Genomic DNA, 23,278 nt, shown 5'->3' with positions numbered 1-23,278 from the left:
TCGATACAATTTACACGATTTGCATGATAGTAACCTACTGCGTTATGCACATCAGATTGCGGGCAACATATATTATAGTGATTTCAAGGGAAGCAGTGGATGGTTGATAACATCAAATGCTGCTGCCGAACAGGAAGACATAAGGCGACGAAATTTCAAAGCATCAACTTGACGATGCCCAGAAAACTGCAGAATCAGCCCGAAAATTTGTAAATGAAACAATCAAACTTATCTCATTGTTCAGTAAGAAATTTGTTTTCAACTTTGATCAATCGAGAACTGAAGAGGAAATTCGTATGAAAGCAACGCTGGAAATTAGAGGTAGCAATGAAGTTCTATCAAGATCAACCAACATCAATTAACGATTTGGTATACAAACATGTCGACTGTTAACCCGGATGGTAAATTGAGTGGAAAGTTATTTATTGTGCTTCGAGAAGCTGGAGGTGCTCTGCCTCCTGTGATTGTTTTTCGTGTGGATGATCTTGCAAACAGCAGTATGGAATATTTACGTCACATCAAGCAAGAGTGGGAAAATAATCGTAAGGGAACTACAGCTGTGGTATGAGCACTGCTTTTGGCCAATAACTGGTCAAAATAAATTGATTTTGCTTGATTCCTGACCTGCGTGTAAAAATCATACTAGTTTAGAGCAAACTAATCCACCCGGAAAGTGGAACCAACTGACAGAATCAGCCTCTTTGTTTTTGTTTTTTCCATGTCTACAAAACATTATCGCTCTATCTGCAGTTACTCCTTAAAAGAGAGCCACATGAACGGTAGATTGCTTGAAATTCGGTTTCATGCCGTCACTTTCCGTTAGTTCTCATCACCGCGTTACACCAGTATACTATACGTATTTCTTAAAAGAGAATACATCGCTGAACGTCCTGTACGATCTGTAACTCCCAAGGCGTTCGCCTTCGATCTTGATTGTGCGAAACGTTGCAATCACTAAGGCGAGCCATTTTTCATTTTGCGTTCATGGTTCAAGTTAACTGTTTGTTTTGAACATGACTTAAATGTCGACAGTGCCCACTTTGTGCAGTGTAACACACACATCTCGTAGTAGGTTTATCTCTGACCTCCCGGAAAAACATTTTTCTGTCAGTCTCCTGACGCACATGCTGACCGCTTAGCAGCAATCACTTTTTCTGTCGTCATTATTAACAGAACACTTTCAAATGAGCCTTACTAAAAACTGAACGTGTGACCACGCACTCAAGAAATTCCTTGTCAGTCATATGATTGACAGATATTAAGAAATTACATTTCTTACTCAAATTAGGTTTATGTTATCTACTTGTTAATCTGTTGTACATCCATGTAAAGGTGGAGCTGTCTTATTCAGTTACTCCAACAATATTTTTTAAGGTTCCAGTATGCTTATGGAAATCGTCCTGTGATAAAGACAGTCATAACATCTAATTCAGAATAAAAACATAGTATTGTTTGACGTGGATTATAACATGGGTGCATGCCAATTTCCTAAAGATGTAGAATTTGCGTTTACTATTGACTTTCGAAGTGCATAAGACAACTGGGACTGCCAGTTTTTCCTATTTGTAAAGAATGTTGTATTTTAGGATGTATTATAGACATTTTTGCAGCAATCGGTCTGATAATGATATTATTGTTTATACATTTATTAAGACGGAAAGTGAAAAATTATTTGCGTTATGTGAATCATCGGTTAGAACAAAACTTGTGGAGCTTGCTTTCATTCAGTAATTAAAATAGTTGACCGATAAGGGTACTGAAAGCTTGAAACAGATTGTAAGAGTAAATGGATGAGACAGTTCATTCCTCTGAAAAAGTTGTTAACTTCAATGACGTATCTTTTACATCAAAGCAGTCTGATTTTCATTAATGGATTGTTTTCGAAATAAGTTAATTGCAAGTTATTTACGAAACTGTCTGAAATAAAAATAATTAATAATATTACAAAATACGCTACCTACCACACTTCAGTTTGTATATTGGACTATAAGATAAACACATATATATGAAACATCACAATAAATTGCACATTGCACAAGTTCTTTTTTTATTCATTTCATAAGACGAAGTTCAAAGTTCCTAGATAGAAATGGGGGAAGACAGAGGGGCCACGAAGGGATGTCTCGTGATGACCGAAGCACTCGTATGCTTCCTTGTGGCGCAGATCGCAGTCAGCGGCGACCACCGCCTATCTACAGTCCACTATTTTAACTGTTAAACGAAAGCAAGTTCTACAAATTTTGTTTTAACTGATTTCAAATAATGTAAATAAATATTCGTAAATTTTGCTCTTTCTGTGTCACTAAATGCGTAAACAAGCTCAGAAATCTACAATACACAGGTTACCTTGAGAGTGTTCCCTACAGGTGTATTTCATCTTTCATAATATGAACCATGGACTTTTCCGTTGGTCCGTCCTCATACGTCCCATACTTCAAAACTATTCAGGTAAGGGCTGTCCTAGTGTTTTTTTGTGTGATTTCTTTTATAGACAAATATACAGTTTTCGAGTTTCTTACCAGTGAATCGAAGCGTGCTATTCTCTTTCCCCATAACAACGCCTGTATGGTTGTTCGTATCTCTAAACATTGTTACTCTTAAATAAATGCCCCACTGCCCCTACAGTTTCGGCTCGTTATAGTCAAAGGGTACCACGCCTTTATGTATTGCGAAATACACAGCACTGTGTTTCCTCTGCATTGAGAGAGTTGCAAGTTGTCCGTGGTATTGCGCAGAGTTTTACACATTGCTATTGTGATCAGGATTATTAAAAAGTAGTGTTTCAGTTTCCAAAATCCCTCTCTTTTGATGTATTCTACGTTTAATGGTTCTCGCTTTTTTAATTCTGCGTTGTTTCTACTCCATTGTATGATACCGGTTTATACACACAACGACCACATCATTTTGCTGATAAATATTCGAAATTGGTTATTTTCAGTTAATGTGTTATTAGTGTAGACGAAGTAAATAAGTTCATTCAGCGTTGTATAGAAAGCTCCGTTTACACTGCGACGTATGGTAATTTTTTTATATTGCCTCTAAAATCAGAGATGATATTGCCTTAATTGAAATATTATTCTATGTTTCTGTATTGTTTCTCTTTAATAAAATTCAAAAATTATTTAGCTGTTCCAGCCAAGTTCCTTTCAAGCATTTAATTGAAGGAGACGTGGATATTTTTATGAATAACACTTTTATCCTCCTTTAAGTTGTTGGCAAAGTAAAATTAAACTTCTCTGTAAATATCTCGGACGTAAAGGTTTATACGTAATATTAAAGGCGATCAAAACGTTTTCGTTCGACCACCGCACAGTCCAGAGTCGGTATGCCACTCAGGTAAAATCGCCGTGAGCATTGAGGCAATCATCTCATTCAGGCAATAGGCTATATATACTAGTTTGGTAAAACAGCAAGAACTCAGAGATACAGAAAGCGGTACCGCAGATCCAACCACAATGGTAGAGAGGCCAGACAAACGTGTGGTTCCTGAAGAGGGGCAGCAACCTTTTCAGTAGTTGCAGGGGCAGCAGTCTGGATGATTGACTGATCAGGCCTTGTAACGCTAACCAAAAGAGCCTTGCTGTGCTGGTACTGCGAACGGCTGAAAGCAAGGGGAAACTACAGCCGTAATATTTCCCGAGGGCATGCACCATTACTGTATGGTTAAATGATGATGGCGTCCTCTTGAGTAAAATATTCCGGAGGTAAAATAACACCCATTCCGATCTCCGGGCAGGGGTACACAGGAGGAGGTTGCTTATTTGGAGAAAGAAAACTGACGTTCTACGGATAGGAGTGTGAAATGTAAGATCCCTTAATCGGGCAGGCAGATTAGAAAATTTAAAAAGGGAAACTCATACGTTAAAGTTAGATATAGTGGGAATTTGTGAAGTTCGGTAGCAGGAGGAACAAGACTTCTGGTCAGGTGAATACAGGGTTATAAATACAAAGTCAAATAGGGGTAACGCAGGAGTAGGTTTAATAATGAATAAAAAACACGAGTGAAGGTTACGCTACTACAGACAGCGTTGTGAACGCATTATTGTGGCTAAGATAGATAGGAAGTCCATGCTTACCACAGTAATACGAGGTTACATGCCAACTTGTTCCGCAGATGACGAAGAGATTGATGAAATGTATGATGGGATAAAAGAAATTATTCAGACAGTGAAGGGAGACGAAAATTTAATAGTCATGGGAGAGTGGAATTCGATAGTAGGAAAAGGGAGAGAAGGAAACGTATTAGGTGAATGTGGAATAGGTGTAAGAAATGAAAGAGGAAGCCGCCTGGTAGAATTTTGAACAGAGCGTAACTTAATCATGGCTAACACTTGGTTCAAGAATCATGAAAGAGGGTTGTATACATGGAAGAGGCCTGGAGATATTGGAAGGTTTCAGATGGATTATATAATGGGAAGACAGATTTAGGAATCATATTTTAAATTGTAAGACATTTCCAGCGGCAGATGCGGACTCTGACCACGATTTATTGGTTATGAACTGTAGATTGAAACTGAAGAAACTACAAAAAGGTGGGAATTTAAGGAGATGGGACCTGGATAAACTAACAGAACCAGAGGTTGTAGAGAGTTTCAGGAAGAACATTAGGTAACGACAGACAGGAGTGGGGGAAAGAAATATAGTAGATAAATGGGTAGCTTTAAGGAATGAAATAGTGAAGGCAGCAGAGGGTCAAGTAGGTAAAAAGACGAGGGCTAGTAGAAATCCTTGGGGAACAAAATATATTTAATTTAATTGATGAAAGGAGAGAATATAAAAATGCAGTAAATGAATCAGGCAAAAAGGAATACAAACGTCTCAAAAATGAGATCGACAGCAAGTGCAAAATGGCTAAGCAGGGATAGCTGGAGGACAAATATAAGGATGTAGAGGCATATCTCACTAGGGGTAGGATAGCTACTGCCTACAGGAAAATTAACGAGACCTTTGGAGGAAAGAGAACCACTTGTATGAATATCAAGAGCTCAGATGGAAACCTAGTTCTAAGCAAAGAAGGGAAAGCAGAAAAGTGGAAGGAGAATGTAGAGGGTCTATATAAGGGTGATGGAGTTGAGGACAATGTTATGGAAATGGGACAGGACGCAGATGAAGATGAAATGGGAGACATGATACTGCGTAAAGAGTTTGACAGAGCACTGAAAGACCTACGTCGAAACAAGGCCCAGGGAGTAGACAGCATTCCATTAGAACTACTGACAGCCTTGGGAGAACCAGGCCTAACATTACCATCTGGTGAAGAAGATGTATGAGACAGGCGAAATACCCTCAGACTTCAAGAAGAATATAATAATTCCAATCCCAAAGAAAACAGGTGTAGACAGATGTGAAAATTATCAAACTATCAGTTTAATAAGTCACAGCTGCAAAATACTAGCGCGAATTATTTACAGACTGGTAGAAGACCACCTCGGGGAAGATCAGTTTTGATTCTGTAGAAATGTTGGAACACGTGAGGCAATACTGACCCTACGACTTATCTTAGAAGGAAGATTAAGAAAAGGCAAACCTACGTTTCTACCATTTGTAGACTTAGAGAAAGCTTTTGACAATGTTGACTGGAATACTCTCTTTCAAATTCTAAAGGTGGCAGGGGTAAAATACAGGGAGCGAAAGGCTATTTACAATTTGTACAGAAACCAGATGGCAGTTATAAGAGTCGAGGGGCATGAAAGAGAAGCAGTGGTTGCGAAGGGAGTGAGGCAGGGTTGTAGCCTCTCTCCGATGTTATTCAATCTGTATATTGAGCAAGCAGTAAAGGAAACAGAAGAAAAATTTGGAGTAGGTCTTAAAATCCATGGAGAAGAAATAAAAACTTTGAGGTTCGAGGATGACATTGTAATTTTGTCAAAGACAGCAAAGGACTTGGAAGAGCAGTTTAACGGAATGGACAGTGTCTTGAAAGGAGGATATAAGATGAACATCAACAAAAGCAAAACGAGGATAATGGAATGTAGTCGAATTAAGTCGGCGATGCTGAGGGAATTAGATTAGGAAATGAGACACTTGAAGTAGTAAAGGATTTTTGCTATTTGTGGAGCAAAATAACTGATGAAGGTCGAAGTACAGAGGATATACAATATAGACTGGCAACGGCAAGGCAATTTGTCAACATCGAGTATAGATTTAAGTGTCAGGAAGTCGTTTCGAAAAGGAATGGTATGCGGTATAGCGATGTATGGAAGTGAAACATGGGTGATAAATAGTTTGGACAAGAAGAGAATAGAAACTTTCGAAACTATAGAAGAATGCTGAAGATTAGATGGCAGATTACATAACCAATGTGGAGCTATTGAACAGAATTTGGGACAGGAGAAATTTTTGGCACAACTTGACTAGAAGAAGGGATCAGTTGGTAGGACATCTTCTGAGGTATCAACTGATCAGTAATTTAGTATTGGAGGGCGGCGTGGAAGGTAGAAATCGCAGAGGGAGACAAAGAAATGAATACACTAAGAAAATTCAGGAGGATGTAGGTTGCAGTAGGTATTGGGAAACGAAGAAGCTTGCACAGGATAGAATAGCGTGGAAGCTGCATCAAACCAGTCCCTGGACTGTAGACCACAACAACAACAACAACAACAACAATATACAACATCATACATAGTAAAGTGTGTTAAGTTAATGTACTCCTTAAAATTTGATAATCATTCTTATTCAGTTAGATGAATGTTCTTTACGCTATATCCATATAGTGGCCACTACCATGTTCACATATCACGGGACTGAGTACACAATTGTTCCTCATTGAACCCTATATGTTTCTAAGTTTTATATCATACATACCTCTGCTAACACACTGCATATTGCAGTACCTAACATGAATAAGTTCAAGAAGTTTACATGTTATTTGTAGTATTACTAACGATGTTATTTACTGTGTGTTACACATTGAACACTACAGTGCGCCGTGTATACACAGAACTGCCGATTTTGGAGTACTGTTAAACCAACTCTTCTGCACGAAGATCCATTGCACTCTCCATATGTGACAGTCTGTTGTGGATTTACAAGCGCCTTAATTCTCGATCCGTTCTTGTTTGAAGGGAATGCATCGAGAGGGCTGTCAGAGTACCGTGATGTCTTTACGTGATCGAGACCTCTTTGAACAGAAGTGATTCCTTATTTGGAAGAGTGTAAATGTGTGGAAAGCACTATTTCCATGTACGATGGTGCAACACCTAATGTCAATCGCCCAGTGAAGGATCTGCTTAATGCAGCCTGCCAAGACCGTGTTATCAGCAGAAGTTTTCCAGATGCAGGGCTAGCAGGATCGCGTGATCTGTATCCACGTGACTTTCAACTCTGTGGACAGCTAAAAGAATGCATTTACCATTGACACGTTCGGTCTCTGCCTGACCTGGAGGCTAATATACAGGGAAACGTTGCTCAGACTCCACCAGAAGTGCAGAAATCAACTGTTAATCACGTTGTTTTACAGGTGCAGTGTCTCGTCGACAGTGATTAATAATAAAATCCATAATGTGCCCGCCTAACTTATTTCTGCTTACGTCCCATTCCTAATGCATTACATGTGGGAATATTTCTGTACATCTTTCTTGTATTCACATTGACAACAACCGGTGCCTGAAATTATAACTCATTTTGTTTGAATCTAAATCGGTTCCGCATTAAGGCATTAGAATATCTACGAAGTTGCTCTGCCATACCACAATTAATGCCCATACTGGACTCTGAGAGCAGTCGTACTTTAATTATAACGACCTGGTACCTCAACCGATACTGAGAACGGAATAAAAAGCGTAGAAGCATTAGTCCTCAAACCGCCCTCTTAAGTTTCCTGTGGCTTTCTTCGGCTACATGCCTTCGGGTGAAAGAGTGGACAGTCGAACCCTTCTTCAACAGGTCATGGACAGGAAGTAATAAACTGCAACGTTCCTTGAATGAAATTCTGCTCTGCGGTGGACCGTGCACTGATATGAAACTTCTTGCCATATTAAAAGTTTGTGGTGGACGGAGACTTATATTTGGGACCTTTGCTTTCCGTTGGGAAGTTATAGCCCTCCTACCTCCCCGGCTAATTAGGCTTTTCTACATGACCGTGTACCCAAAGTCCCTAATCTGTGGGTAAAAGGCATCTGTTCTGATGAATAATGGAAAACCGAGAGAAGGAGATGAAGTTATAACCAAAACGCCACTGCTCAGTACTTCATCAGTGAGGATTAGAAACAAATTTCGGTTAACTTCACGTATTTTTATTAGGTAAACTTATTTTTAGTTAACCGTAGTTAGTGGAAAATTTGGAAAAAAGATTTTCAATGTACGTCATTACTGAGAATAAGCAACGATCGCCTGTTCCGCACCAAAACAAGAATAATTAAATTGAAACAGAATTTTATACTCGTAAGCAATCGTTTGTAAGAATAGTTGCTGGCGTCATGACATTTGAACAGTACCTAAAGCACACTTTTTTAAGAACTTCACAACACAAATGTCACTGTAGTCAGATAATAATCAAATAGAAAACACATACAACATATGATATTAATTTTCAAAGACCAATTTAAAGTAAGATTGTTTACTAGCTGTGGACAAAAACTCTTTCAACGTTACTCGCCGTACTACTAGTGTCGTAATTGTTGCTAGCAGAAAGATCGTTTGAATTTACTCATTGTAAGAAATGTCACTTACGTAGCAGTTAGTCCATTATTTCTCTGTAATAGAAGTTACAAATTATGCCAAAAGCTAAAAATTAGAAACTGTGATTTGACAATGAAATTCAGTGTCCAAGTTGCGTAAAGTTTTACTACCAATTTTTTATTATGAAAGTTGCTCTATTTTTAGCAAATGAATTAATAATGGCTTTTGTGTCGTTCTATTTCTGACATTATCCATACTACAGCCAAAGATTTCATTATTATATCATTGTCCAAAACTTGGAAAAATTATGCTTAGTCATCCAGCGCATAACTGCAATTATTTCAGTACTTAGCTGAGGAAATCGCTTTCAAACAACACATTTTAATAACCGTTTGTAACAACACTCGAGATTTTCTTGGTTTTATTGGCTTTAGCATCTATTATCTTCACACCCTCAACTGGCATCTCGACTATTTCATTTTCATTCCTTATATTCTCATAAAATGACTGGGAACACACATATTTGTCTATCACTATCAATTAATATCTGAGTTTCCACAACATGTACATTTACCGGGATCATTATCTGTTCACATCGTCTCGACTCTTCACCTCTATCTTCCACTACAGAATATCACCTGGCTCAACCATTTTATCCGCTGGTTTTTTCTGCCTTCTGGCTACAGTCTGGAACCGTTCGACCGTTACGGTCGCAGGTTCGAATCCTGCCTCGAGCATGGATGTGTGTGATGTCCTTAGCTTAATTAGGTTTAAGTAGTTCTAAGTTCTAGGGGCTGATGACCTTAGAAGTTAAGTCCGAAAGTGCTCAGAGCCATTTGAACCATTTTCTGCCTTCTACTTCTAACTACTACTGTTTTAAACAAAACTTGTTTTATTTCCTTAGTATCTGTTGCATCGCCAAGCTGGCTTACTTCATCTGAACATAATACTTATCAGAACAAACATACTCTTGCCTGACAACGCAGTTTCCGACTGTCTTTTCTAATGCGCTGACTTCTTCGAGATCGGGAATGGCATCAACAAGCACATTATTATTACGCACCTCACGTGTCCCAAATTCTTTATTATATTCACGTATCTCATCAACATTATCTGCTTTACGTAACACCTTTTTAAGATTACTTGCCCCTTCTGTCTCACAAACTAAATAGTCATTTTCATTACTCATCACTTCCTCATTACTTTCCGTAAAATAACGCTACTTTCTTCTTCCATTCCTCCAAACCATAGTACATATTACTTAATTGCGTCAGCCATTCCTTATCCTCAACTATTTCAACATCATTTACAGAGACAACTTGCTTATTCGCTACCGGAGTATGCGCTAAAATCGGTGCAGCGGTACTTCTCCGTACTCGCACGAGTAGCCACTCCTACAGTATTCCTGATTTCGCTTGCTAATACATCTGATTCGAGAGCACAATAACCCTGGGTTCCGCGTGGGACAGCTGTGGAACTGTGGGGTGGGTGGACTGCTGTGGCCTGTTGTGGGTTTGTGAACCACTAAGGTCTAAGGGGGGACGAAGCCTCTCCCTCGTTTCTAGATCCACGGTTTCCAACATACATACATGAGCATTAAGAAGGAAGAAGGTTTCTGCATCCGGCTTACGACGACAATGTATAGAATGTTGACTGGTCACGACTTACGAATGGACATCCAGGTTTGCCGTTGAGCGACAGAACAGAAACTAAGGTATAACAAAGAGAAGTTATTTCTGTGAGTGGTATACAAGGGACGCACCTAGAGTCGGAAATTCCCAGGCGTAGGAAAGTCTAGGAGGATGAATAACTAAACAAGTTGACTATGGACGGGGAGGCGGTTCATGTTCATTTATGTTGGTGTTCAGTCACGGAAAACACAGCCAGTCGAGAGACACGTCTGTTCTGCTTGAGGTCTGACTCACCAGAGAGGGAGTCAACTATGTTCTGGTGTTCTGCACTGCAGAATCCTTCAGCATCCACATGCGTGACCTGCATCCCACGCACGCTATTGGCTAATACCGATTGCGTGTATTTGATAGCGATTTCATTAGGGGGCTCTAGGCATTTGATGTCAGCAGCTTGAACTGGACAGAACTGCCTCGGCTCTGGCAGGCAGGCAACTTGTGTCACTTACGCACAGCGGAGGTTGCTCTGGGGGAAACTTTGTGGTCAGTTCTTATGGGACCAAACTAATGATGTCGTCAGTCTCTAGGCTTACACACTACTTACTCTAACTCAAACTAACCTACGCTAAGCACAACACTCACACCCATGCCCCAGGGAGGACTCGAAACTCCGACGGATGGGAGCCGTGCAAACCGTGGCAAGGGGACCACGCACATACCTGGGAGAGAACTTGTAAAGATTTGACTGGGGCCTTTGAAATAATTTTTTTTAAAACAGTTACCTAAAATATTTCCTGACCATCTATACATCACAATACTTGATCTTACCTAGAAAAATTTCATGATTCACACAGTCAGAAACCTTTGAGTGGTCACAAAAAATCCCAATGGGTAATTTTCAGTTATTCAGAGCTTTTAGTATATAATCAGTGAAAGCATATGTAGCATTTTCTGTTGAAAAGCCTTACGAAAACCATACTGACATTTTGTTAGTATTTCATTTTTACAAATATATAAAGCTGCTCTTGAGTACATTAGTTTTTCAAAAATTTTGGATAAAGCTGTCAGAAGTGAGACTGGGCGGTACTTGTTAGCATCAGATCTATCCTCCTTTCTTTGCAATAGTTTAACAATAGTATATTTCAGTCTATCCGGTGCCACTACAAATGTGAGCAGCTACAAATGTTTCAGTGAGCTACTACAAATGTAGCTAGGAATCCTACTTAGCTGTTGGAAAAAAGCTTTTAGTAGTCTGTTGGAAAGGCCGACAATCCCATGCAAGCTTTTACTTGTGAGTGAATTTATTATTTTCCTAATGTCAGTAGCAGCGGTGAGTTGAATTTCCATTTCATGAAACTTACAAAGGTATTCCATCTTTCATATATAATCTTGCATTTCCAGATCAGCAGTCGGATTCTATTTTGTCTGCAACACTTACAAAAGTTTATTAAAAATATTTTCTACTTACGATCTTTCGCTAACGAAATTTTTTAATGTACTTTACTTTTTAAAATTTGAAAAATATTTATTGTCCTTAATAATAAACTGGAAAGTTGCAGAGGACACACCAGTATTCAAGGAAGGTAGTAGGAGTAATCCACTTAATTACAGGCCCATATCATTAACGTCCATATGCTGCAGGACTATGGAACATATATTATGCTCGAACATTATGAATTACCTCCAAGAAAACAGTCTATTGACACACAGTCCTCATGGGTTCAGAAAACATCGTTCTTGTGAAAAACAAATGGCTCTTTATTCGCATGAAATGTTGAGTGCTATTGACAAGGGACTTCAGATCGATCCCGTATTTCTGGATTTATAGAAGGCTTTTGACACACAAGCTGCTTATAGTAAAATTGCGTGCTTATGGAATACCGTCTCAGTTATGTGACTGGATTTGTGACTTCCTGTAACAGAGGGCACAGTTTGTAGTAAGTGACGGAAAGTAATCGAATAAAACAAGTGATTTCTGGAGTTCTCCAAGGTAGTGTTATAGGCCCTTTGCTGTTCATTAACTATATAAGCGATTTGGGAGACAATCTGAGCAGCCTTCTTAGGTTGTTTGCAAATGACACTGTAGTTCATTGACTAACAAAGTCATCAGAAGATCAAAACAAACTGCAAAACGATTTAGAAAAGATACCTGAATGGTGCGAAAATTGCAGTCGACCCTAAATTGCCGACCGTTGTGGGCGAGCGGTTCTAGGCGCTACAGTCCGGAACCGCGCTGCTGCTACGGTCGCAGGTTCGAATCCTGCCTCGGCTGTCGATGTGTGTGATGTCCTTAGGTTACTTACGTTTAAGTAGTTCTAAGTGTAGGGGACAGATGACCTCAGATGTCCAGTCCCATGGTGCCCAGAGCCATTTGAACCATTTTTTTACCTAAATAACGAAAAGTGTCAGGTCATCCACATGAGTGCTAAGAAGAATACGTTAAATTTCGGTTACACGATAAATCAATCAAATATGAAGGCCGTAAATTCAACTAAATACCTAGGAATTACAATTACGATCAACTTAAATTGGAAGTAACAGACAGAACATGTTGCAGGACACTTAGAAAATGTAACAGATCTACTAATGAGACTGCCTACACTACGCTTGCCCGTCCTCTTTTAGAATACGGCTGCGCGGTATGGGATCCTTACCAGATAGGAATGACGGAGTACATGGAAAAAGTGCAAACAAGGGCAGCACGTTTCGTATTATAGCGAAATATGGGAGAGTGTGTCACTGAAATTATACAGAATTTGGGCTGGACATCATTAAAAGAAAGGCTTTTTTCGATGCTACACAATCTTCTAACGAAATTCCAAACACCAACTTCCTCCTGCGTATGCGAAAACATTTTGTTGACACCAACCTACATAGGGATAAACGATCACCACGACAAAATGAGAGCTCACACGGAAATATATAGGTGTTCGTTCTTTCTTCTCGTTATACGAGACTGCAATAACAGACAATTATGAAGGTGGTTCGATGAACGCTTTGCCAGGCACTTAAATGTGATTTGCAGAGTATCCATGTAGATGTAGATGTAGAATCTGTTACACCATATTCCACAACGGTTTCGAATTCTTCAGTAAAACGTATCTTAACACTTAAGGGGAGTTGAAACGTCATATCCTGACAATGTTAAGATTAGTGACTTGGCCTCCCAGTATCTCAGGAGCCACAGCAGCCATTGACAAAAAAACTTTTACAGAACGCTTAACTGTATGTTCTGAGTTTGCTGAACTACAATTATTGTATTTCAGCCACTGCTTTCGGAAATACAATTTTAATTACAAGGTTAAAATGTTGTGTACTTTTTTTGTCCGTTATCCTAAGTAATTTTAATTATAGATAACATTATATTCTTCTTTTAGTTCAATAGACTCAGGATATGTATGTTATTAATCCCTGAATATCTGAATACTCGACTCGAACTGGTTTCTGAGATTTAGGGAAAAATGCAACAGAAAACGTAAATTTTCAGGAACGACTTCTGAAGTTTCAAAAGACTGTAACTCACTTAATATGTGCTTAATTTTTTTTATTTTTAGTCACTCAGAAGCACCCCGCACCATACCGTACATCTTGATGTTTTTCTATGTTTTTCCTTGTTTTCTTCTCTCTAGACTCCTTACTGGTCTTCGAAGTCTTTCGATTTGACGCCACTTCGGCTCACACATCTACATACCTTTTAAAATTATATTGTGAATAAACCTCAATGCCAATTAACGAAATCTGTTTCTTTTCAAGTTTTTTTGTGCCCATAAAGTGCCTCTCGTCTCTGTGTACTCATTGTAGAAAATGGTTTTGTATTGGTAAGATTGTGTTAATAAATATTTTCAGGTTATGAACCCCGTTTATACATCAGCACCTCTTGTTAATAAAAATTAACAACAACTAACGACATTTGCTCCTTTTATTTTCTTTATGTGTTGGACACAAAGTATACCACCACCCCCATCACCCTTGGTAGAACGGGGACACTGAAACTGTATTGGTACTGGTAGGATTAACTTACAGTTTCCTACTTAGAACTAGCTGCCATACGTCACAGCAACCTGAAATTTTGTACCTTTCTACAGTCACTCAACGACGACACCTGCCCGTACATCACAGCATCATCAGCAAACAACCTTAGATTGCTGCACACCCTTTCCTCCAGATCATTTACGTGTGCACAAAATAATAGTTGTCCCGTCACACTTCCCAATGGTCCTCCTGGCGATATCCTTGGCTCCGGTGAACACTCGCCATGGAGGAAATTTACTGGGTCCTATTGCTTTAGAAGTCTTCGAGCCACCAAAATATCTTGAAACCTTTTCCATGTCCTCGTACCCTGATAAGAGTCTGCAGTGTGGCACCGTGTGAAATGCTTTTCGGAAATGAAGAAATATCGAATCCTTCATCTATAACCTGTGGTTCGGAGTATATCACGTGAGTAAAGTTCAAACAGATTTTGGGACGAGCGATGCTTTCAAAGGCCGTGATGATACTTGGGTATTAGCTTTTCGGTCTCAAGGTAATTTATTATTTTTGAACTCAGAACATGTTCAAGAGTTTTGCAGCAAACAGGTGTCAAGGATATTGGCCTGTAATTTTACTGGTCTGTGCTGTACCCCTTCTTATATATAGGAGTCACCTGCGATTTATTCCCAATCCTTGAGGCCTTGGGCTTAACTAGAGTTTCGCTCCCAGTAATTGCAAGCTAAGTAAGAGGCCATGCCGTAGAGGACTCCGCGTAAAATCAAATTGGGATTCATCGGCATTTATTTGTTTTCAGCTCTTTCGATTGTTTCTCTACTCCAGGGATACCCATTACGATGTCCACATGGAAGTGAGATTGTCAGACGACGGTACTGTTGTGCTACTCTGATGCATGAACGATTTCTTAAAACTTTGGCTTTCGTTTTGCTATTCTCTGTTGACAAGTCAGACTGGTCATGGATTGACTGGTTGGAAGCCGTAAATGTGCTTTGCGATTTTACATAGTACCGGATTTTCTCGGGTCTCGGTCAGATCTTTCGCGCACAAAGCTTTTTAAAACATACGAATCTCAATTCACTTTCGCCTGTCGTTATTTGCGCGTTCTCTTTTGAACCGAGAGTACGTCTTTTGCTTTCTCGGTATTTTCCGAATTTCGATGTTAAACCACGATGGGTCTTTTCCGTCCTTAATCTAATTACCAGGCGAATACTTCTCCAGAACACTATTTACAATCTGTTTAACCTTTGCTAATAATTCCTGTCAACCTCAGTCCCCGGGTTCGATTCCCGGCGTGGTCAGGGATTTTCTCTGCCTGGTGACTGGGTGTTGTGTGATGTCCTTAGGTTAGTTAGGTTTAAGTAGTTCTAAATTCTAGGGGACTGATGTCCATAGATGTTAAGTCTGATAGTGCTGAGAGCCATTTCAACCATTAGAAGCCAACCTCAGTCATACAGAAGATAAATAATGTCAATTTATTCTCTAAGTGAGATGCTAACAACTGCTCATCTGCTCTTTCTAGCAGAAACATGCTTCTAGCTTTCTTTACCGGCTTGTTAACTTTAGCAACCACAGTCATTAAGATGACATCATGATTACTAATTCCCGTCTCTATTCTGACGCCGCTGTAGATAAGATCAGTCCTACTTGTAGCCACCAGGTGTGTCGACAGCCGAACTAGCTGTTCAACACAGATTTCTGGAAACGTATTCAAAAGTACTTGGCAGGAGTGTCTGTCTATACCCCTGCAATGAAGGTATTAGTTGTCTCAGTGTATACTCGTTTGGTTAATATCCCTCGAATCAGTAGTGCATCATCTGGGTATTTACGAGCTACTGACGGTAAACTCTCTGTGACTCAGATAGTGACAAACCGGAATCTGTTGCCCAGTATAAATACCCAACAACTGACTTGATTTCACCTACTCCTTTTATACGGGACCATATAACTTTATTGTAAAGCTCAACTTCGACCTCAATGGAGACAATATTTTTGTCAACTGAAACGAACAGGCCCCTTCCTATAATGGAATAACATTTGATCCCTTACGGAAGAGTAAATTAACACATTACCGAGTAATAGTGGATGATGTAGAATTAAATGTAATCTGAGACATTGTGGGTAGTGCGCTTAATTATGAGGAAGTTTTATTCGAAAACGGTTTGGGGGTACACAATTAGTGGTAGTCAAAATGACACTCACATGCAAAAACTAATCATGTCTGGTGTTACTTTGTGTATTTTACAAAACGCAAATGGTAATAGGTTTTAACTACACCATTCATTATTCACAATTAGTTTATTATTTTGCATAGAAAATTTGGCAGCAGTAAACTTGGTCCCATGATTGTTGGAACGTGATGAAGAGGTGCTTGCAGATAAAGTAAATGGAAGACTGAAGTTCATTATTAGATACCAGGAAATTTCAGTCTATCGGCAAAAATACACAACTTGCGAAACACTTGTAAGGGCTCTGTCGGATCGATCTAACTGAGAATACCAAACATTTCCAAAGTAGCTAGGTGATACTGGTCACAGGCTTTTCCGACTGTCGGGAGTTTAGTAGGTACACTACATTAAAATAGCTCACATGTCTGACAAAGAAAGCTGAGGTACAACTAAGGAAATTGGAAGAACAATGGAATCGTCTAACATTATTTACCCGCAAAGAAAGTTATCGTACAGACTATGATGATAAAATTGGACTAGTAACAGCTAGAACAGAGACGTAGTGTAGGCGCCCCAGTGGTCCCGGTCGCCTACGGTGGACTGGATGGCCGAGCGGTGACCTCTCCAGTTGTCAGGATGCTAAAAAATGGCTGTAGAAGCGTCAGAAACGCCAAAGAAACGTTATTAATTCATAGCACCTTTATTACTGCCGATTACAACGTGGCTTGGTGATATCAACGACCTTCCCCGAGTCTACGCTGACTTGTAGCGATGACACCAGATCCGGGCCGCACCAGTCTTGCTAGCGCAGAGCCGCGTGCTGTGACGTAGTGGACGAATGCCCTTACTTCGACCGCGCGTGGCTGGCGGCGTCCGGCTGGCCGGTTGACTCGGCTGTGGACAGCAAGCTGCTGCGCGTAGGTGGCTCCGGGTTGGAGTCCCGGTGACGTCGGCAGGAGAGGCGTTCTCGTAGTGCGGGGTGTACTCTATCCCACCCCGGCTTCTTCCCTGCTCCTCCTGGTGGCTCGTCCGCGGTGGACGGGAGGAACGGGCTGCAGTCCCCCAGCGTCGTCGACTCATCCGGTTGTGACGGCGGATGCATAGGGCCTAGGCTCCGCATGATCTCGACGACGGCTCACTGATGTGGTCAGCATTGGCGGCGAGCGAGTCTGCCGCGATGCCTGCTAATCCTGGGTTGATGACTGACAGCGGTAGCAGAGAGGACCAGAGCTGGTACTGTCCTCTCACGTCTGCTGCTGGATGGGCCGCCCTTACTGCAACATCTCCTTAATAAAGATTAACATGTCCATCACCGAGCCGAGCGCTACGCAGCAACCCAGTACACATCTAATTGCAAGTCTAACTGCGAGTGCGAGTGCCTTGTTGCTGCCAAAGCTGGCGTATTTAAAGGAAGCACGAGCAACGTCCTGACGTCATGCTCGTTCGTAATGACCGCATTCGTTCCACTTATACTGCTGATTCACCTGTCGTACTCGCCCTTAGGTGTTCTTGCGACAGGGTTACGTGTTGTTGCGGCAGACTTACGCGAAGTCGTGAAATGCAGTGCAGCTGACGCTATACCTCTGTCTTGCACTCTACGAAGGTCTCCGTCTAACACAAACCCGCGTGCTAAGCAATTATCTCTCGAGTGTTGTGCGTAAGCCGGCTGCGGTGGTCTCGCTGTTCTAGGCGTGCAGTCCGAAACCGTGCGACTGCTACGGTCGCAGGTTCGAATCCTGCCTCGGGCATGGATGTGTGTGATATCCTTAGGTTAGTTAGGTTTAAGTAGTTCTAAGTTCTAGGGGACTAATGACCACAGCAGTTGAGTCCCGTAGTGTTCAGAGCCATTTGAACCATTTTTTGTTGTGCGTAACCAGGCCATTGCCCCTGCGTGACGACACATGCCGATATATGTGCAATCCTCTTAGCTCTTGGCTAACCTATTGCCTCTGGCTCTCGGCATAGGCAACGAAACTTTGACAATATTCCACGTTTCCAACTCTTTACTATTCTGCGACACTATAGTAGAAACGATTATTATCTGCTCGTGAACAGAACGGGAAGTAGCTCCAAAATGTGGTTTATTGTACGTCTAGATGAAGATGCATAACTTACATAATATTTCTTTTTTGATATTTGCATACATAGACAAATTGTCTAATAAATGGGTGTTGAATACTGGCCCTTCTCCTTTCTGTCCAAACGAACTGAAAACTTGGGTGAAAGGCATTATTCAACCTCAGGTTGTTAATATTCTACCGTTCATAGTGGTCTGAGAATCGTTTCATTACAGTTCTATTAACTACAGATCTACAATGCTATGCTGTTCCGATGACTTTTACACTTATTCTGATTTTCATGTTCCGAAATGTAGTTTTTAAGCACTACTCTAGAAAATCAAATTGAAGGATGAGAAGTGCTTCCTCTATATTCTAACTTTATCACAGGTCGTATCTAACATTTAGTAACAGACTGTAAGAGAAAAAGTGCAGCGCTGCTGGAAACCTACGGCAATCTGCAGCAATGTCCATCTCAAGAAGTGCGGGATCCAGGTGCTTTAATATTGAAGAGGGGAGAGGGGAAGGTAAGGCGAGTCAGGTAACAGTAGATATGCGGGATACTGTGTCTCATAAACCCTACGTGGAGCGGGATTAGGAAGGTGAAACATGGTAGTTGTAGCAATCTCTAGTCTGCGAGGAGCGTGAATATACCGAATGTTAGATGGACATGTGCTACAAGCGAACTGTCACATAAGGATGCTTTTACCATGCGAAATACACTTATTGCGTACGGTAACGGCACTTATACTATACCCATATACATTATGTAGGATCTATAATTATTCATAATATACTACTACAACTTTGTTTAAATTCAAAACAGAGAAAAGGAATTTCTAGGTACTTACTATAAAACTGTTCCAAGTTGTCGCCAACAAATCTGTTTTTCGCATTGCACTTAAAAAAAAAAAAAGAAACTATTTCTTATGTGTCAGCAAACAGCTTTTTTTAGTTCGTCTTATTCGTGATGGTTGACACGCTGTTCTTGATACTTCGTCTATTTATTTGATTTGTATCAATAACGCACACAGTATCTGAAAATATTGCCTACTTACGATGGTAAATACACTTTTATAAATTTTAAAAATCAATGTAGAAGCGGCTATTGAAATACGTGCATGAATTCTCCGCTACTTGTAGGCCCAGAAATTAGTTCTACATCTGTTATCTATCTACGATTCCATCTGTACTCTGCAATCCACTGTTAAGTGCATGGCAGAGGGTACGTCTCAGAGTAGTCCTGGTGCTATGACTTATAACCCTTATGTAAACAATCCCCACTAGTCGTCCTTATCTCCCACGCTCTCTCTCCTCTTCCTGCATATCATTTGTGATGTTGTCCTGGGGTAACTCTGGATATAATTTGCTATGAAAATGCCTGCCATGTGTTTTTTCAAAATTTTATTGTCTAATTAATGTTATTTGTGACCCAGTATGGCCAACATATTGTGATGTCACTACAAATATGGCTGCCTACACGGCGGAACATCAAAAAGTAGTATAAGTCAACCCTTAAGAATTTTTTTTCTCCAATGCGGCCCCCGCCTCTAATCACAACCAAAATCGTAGTTCCAAAATCTATAGAACTTCAAGCGCTATAGCCACCACAGTGTCCAGGCATTCTAACCAACAGATGGATTCGGCACTCACGCTCTGAATGTTGTAGTGAAGGCTCGATCAGCATGAAGCATCAGCAAAGTCCAGCCACTGTGACAGATCAAAATGCTATTGGCGTCACAGTAGTTTTATCGCTTAAGTTGTTGGCTCGGCACCTGGGTGTATATTGTCACACACTGTAAAATCGAGTATCGATTGACTACAGCTCAACGTGAGCTCAAGCGACAAAGATGTTACAAAAAGCCACAGCTGATCACTAGAACATGAACGGCAGCCATCTGTAACAGAATAGCAATTGTTAAAAGTGATGATAGTGTAGCGATGCAAGGAGTACCAAATTTGTTATAAGAGTCAGTAAATTACTCAACGGACAGTATTTTTCAGTGCTGGTATTTTGTTCATTCCAAGCAGGTGTCGATGCGTGACGTCATCTCCAGACGCGAGCTGACCGTAATCTGAATCCGTTATTGCAGATTACTAATTTCTCTCAGGTGGTAAAATTTTATTGATTATGAAATACAAGTTCTTGAATTTTATTAGGAATGGAAATGCTTAGTTAGTACTTACACGTCATAGTTTATTTGTTTAATATAAAGGTGTTTTGAATTTTCTATGCATAACAAAAATGTGAATTTACGTGCGGCTTCCACTCTGAGACGAGTTATCTCTTACACTGCCAAATGTGCGCGTGTACAATTCGCTGACCTATGTGGTGAAGATTATTTTGTGATCTTGACCTGAATGGAGAGTAAATCCAGTTCCATTTTAACTTTACGTGAGATATACACATCACGTTATTACAAAAGGGTCGTTTAACCCATTAGGGAAACTTGAAACCTACGCGATCGATTTGAAATATGCTGTCCAGTAGATCGCGTACAATAATTGCAGATACGTTTGGATTTAACGCACGAAGTTGGAAATTAATTTTGAGACAAGTGCTGATTTTGACAAAAAATGAACCGATAGTTTATTTAGAATATCGAGGTCCAGTTTTACAGTTTTAATTGAGACACGTATCACCTCGTTGATTACTTTGCCTAGCAACACTGCAAAGTAGCTTAATTAATTCATTAGAATTATCTGCGATGAGTAAGGCCCATTCCACACGCAAAATGTTACACGAAGTTTGCTGACCGCGTGAGAGTGTGCGAGTGTTTTTCTTTCCACAAATGCCAATAAACCGGCAGTTTAAAAAGTCTAATTATTAACTATCGTGTAACTTCATTGATTGTTCTACACCACTACGGAACTTGTTGTATCGTGTCTCTTCACAAGAGATCTCAAGAACCCGGGATAAACAAGAAGAAGAAAAAGGCTTAAGAAAAGGCATCGGTGTATTTGGCGCCTCAACGTGAGGATTGAAACGGATATTCTAACAACTTCAGGCCCAAGGCACTAAATTCGACCCACCGGTAAGGATAAGTACTCACAGATAACGTGATACACCCGCAAGTATGAGTAGGATAGACATAGTGTAAAAGAACAGTTCTACGATTGGTGTAAGTATATTTTGAGTTAATATTTTGTTTATAAGGATATTAGGTAAAATGTGCACATGGACAAGCAGAGCACGAGATAATGCAACCAGAGTTTGTAAGTGACAGATGAGGTGAGTGAAAGTGGATATAATCTTCATGAGAAGTTAGCTATGGAACCAATTCTGGACCAGCAATCGAAAAATTTGAGTGTTGAAAATCTTGGTGAAAGAGTCCCAAATGTAATAAATGTAGGACAGCAGTCACATAATTTGTGTGTTAGTATTACCACTGACGTGGAGGTGGCAGTAGGAGCACACCCGAATACAAGTAGAAATAGTAATTCACAGGAGTCTATAAATACCAAGGTTACACAGGAAAGTGTGGATCTTACATCAAATGTTACACAGCTTTAAGGTGATGTAACTATTAAATTCATGGCGAGTATAGAACGTCAGTTAACTGAAAATATGCGACATTTAAATGATAATTTTGATACTGAATTTGATTCCCAAACTGAAAAATTCGACACCCAAATGGGTTTACTCATTGAAAAATTTAACAACAAGTTCGAATCACTTAAGGATGATAATATACAAATAAATGAGAAATTCGATAACTTTAAAGTAGAGTGGGATGAGCGATTAAATACTAAATTTAGCGAATTAGAAATAAAATTTTCCATGGATATGACTAACCTACACACCGAATTTATGGGTAAAATTAATGAGATGAAGAATAAATGTGAAACTATTTCAAAGGGTTTAGCGATTTGTCAGATAAAATCTGTAATTGTGAAAGTAGTTATCTGAAGGCTAATGTACAAATTGAGGATCTGTCTAAATATATGTGAGAATTTGAAATACCACTTGGAAGGGCATAGAAAAATATTTAAAGGACCAAACTAAAAAATTTGATGATGATCTATACTGAGTGGATAGAAGTTAAAAATAAGGAAATCGAGTTGAAACAAGCTGAGATAGTTAAGGAAAAACAGATGGCAAATGATGAACTTACCAACTTATTTTCTAGTGAGTTTCAAGCTAAATTACCTAAGTTGCAAAGTGACACAAATGATAAATTTACAGAATTAGAATAAAAATCTTCAGGAAATGTATTGACTAGAGACAACTATTCCGAAGACAGGCTTAGGAATAATAAATCATGTCGTGAAGTAAAATGTAACTGTTGTCGGCATACATCCAATAAATTTTCTGACTGTTATGAAAATGAAAATGACACTTTTGTCCAAAGTAGTTACTTGTCGTACTTGTCGTCTTTAAAGGTTGAGACAAGCATATTCAAAAGTAGACAGTTTCTTACGTTTCCGACTGAAAAAGATGACATGCTTCCAAAAACTTTCATCAACAATTTTAAGCGTATTCTTCCGTGCAGTTGGTCTGAACATGATAGACTTCAAATTGTTGTGTCCAAGATCACAGGTGAAGCAGCACTATGGGCTGCAGAAGAGAGTGAGAATTGTAATACATGCGCGGAGTTTGAACAACTTTTCTTATCGAAATACAGGTCGAGTAGCAAACAAGAGAGGCTACGAAAGGAAGTGTATCAACCGGAATTTTATAATAGTAAACGATGTTGATTAAGGCAGTATTTCGAGAAATACATTAATAAATTGAGGTACTGGAGTGATCCAATTTCAAATAGAGGAGTGTTGCGTGTTTTGAAAGAAAGGTTACTTGTTCATATACGTGAGAAACTTGTAA

Source organism: Schistocerca gregaria, chromosome 1 (genome assembly GCF_023897955.1).
Source record: "Schistocerca gregaria isolate iqSchGreg1 chromosome 1, iqSchGreg1.2, whole genome shotgun sequence".
NCBI lineage: Eukaryota > Metazoa > Arthropoda > Insecta > Orthoptera > Acrididae > Schistocerca > Schistocerca gregaria.
Note: the sequence above shows the minus strand (reverse complement) of the source record.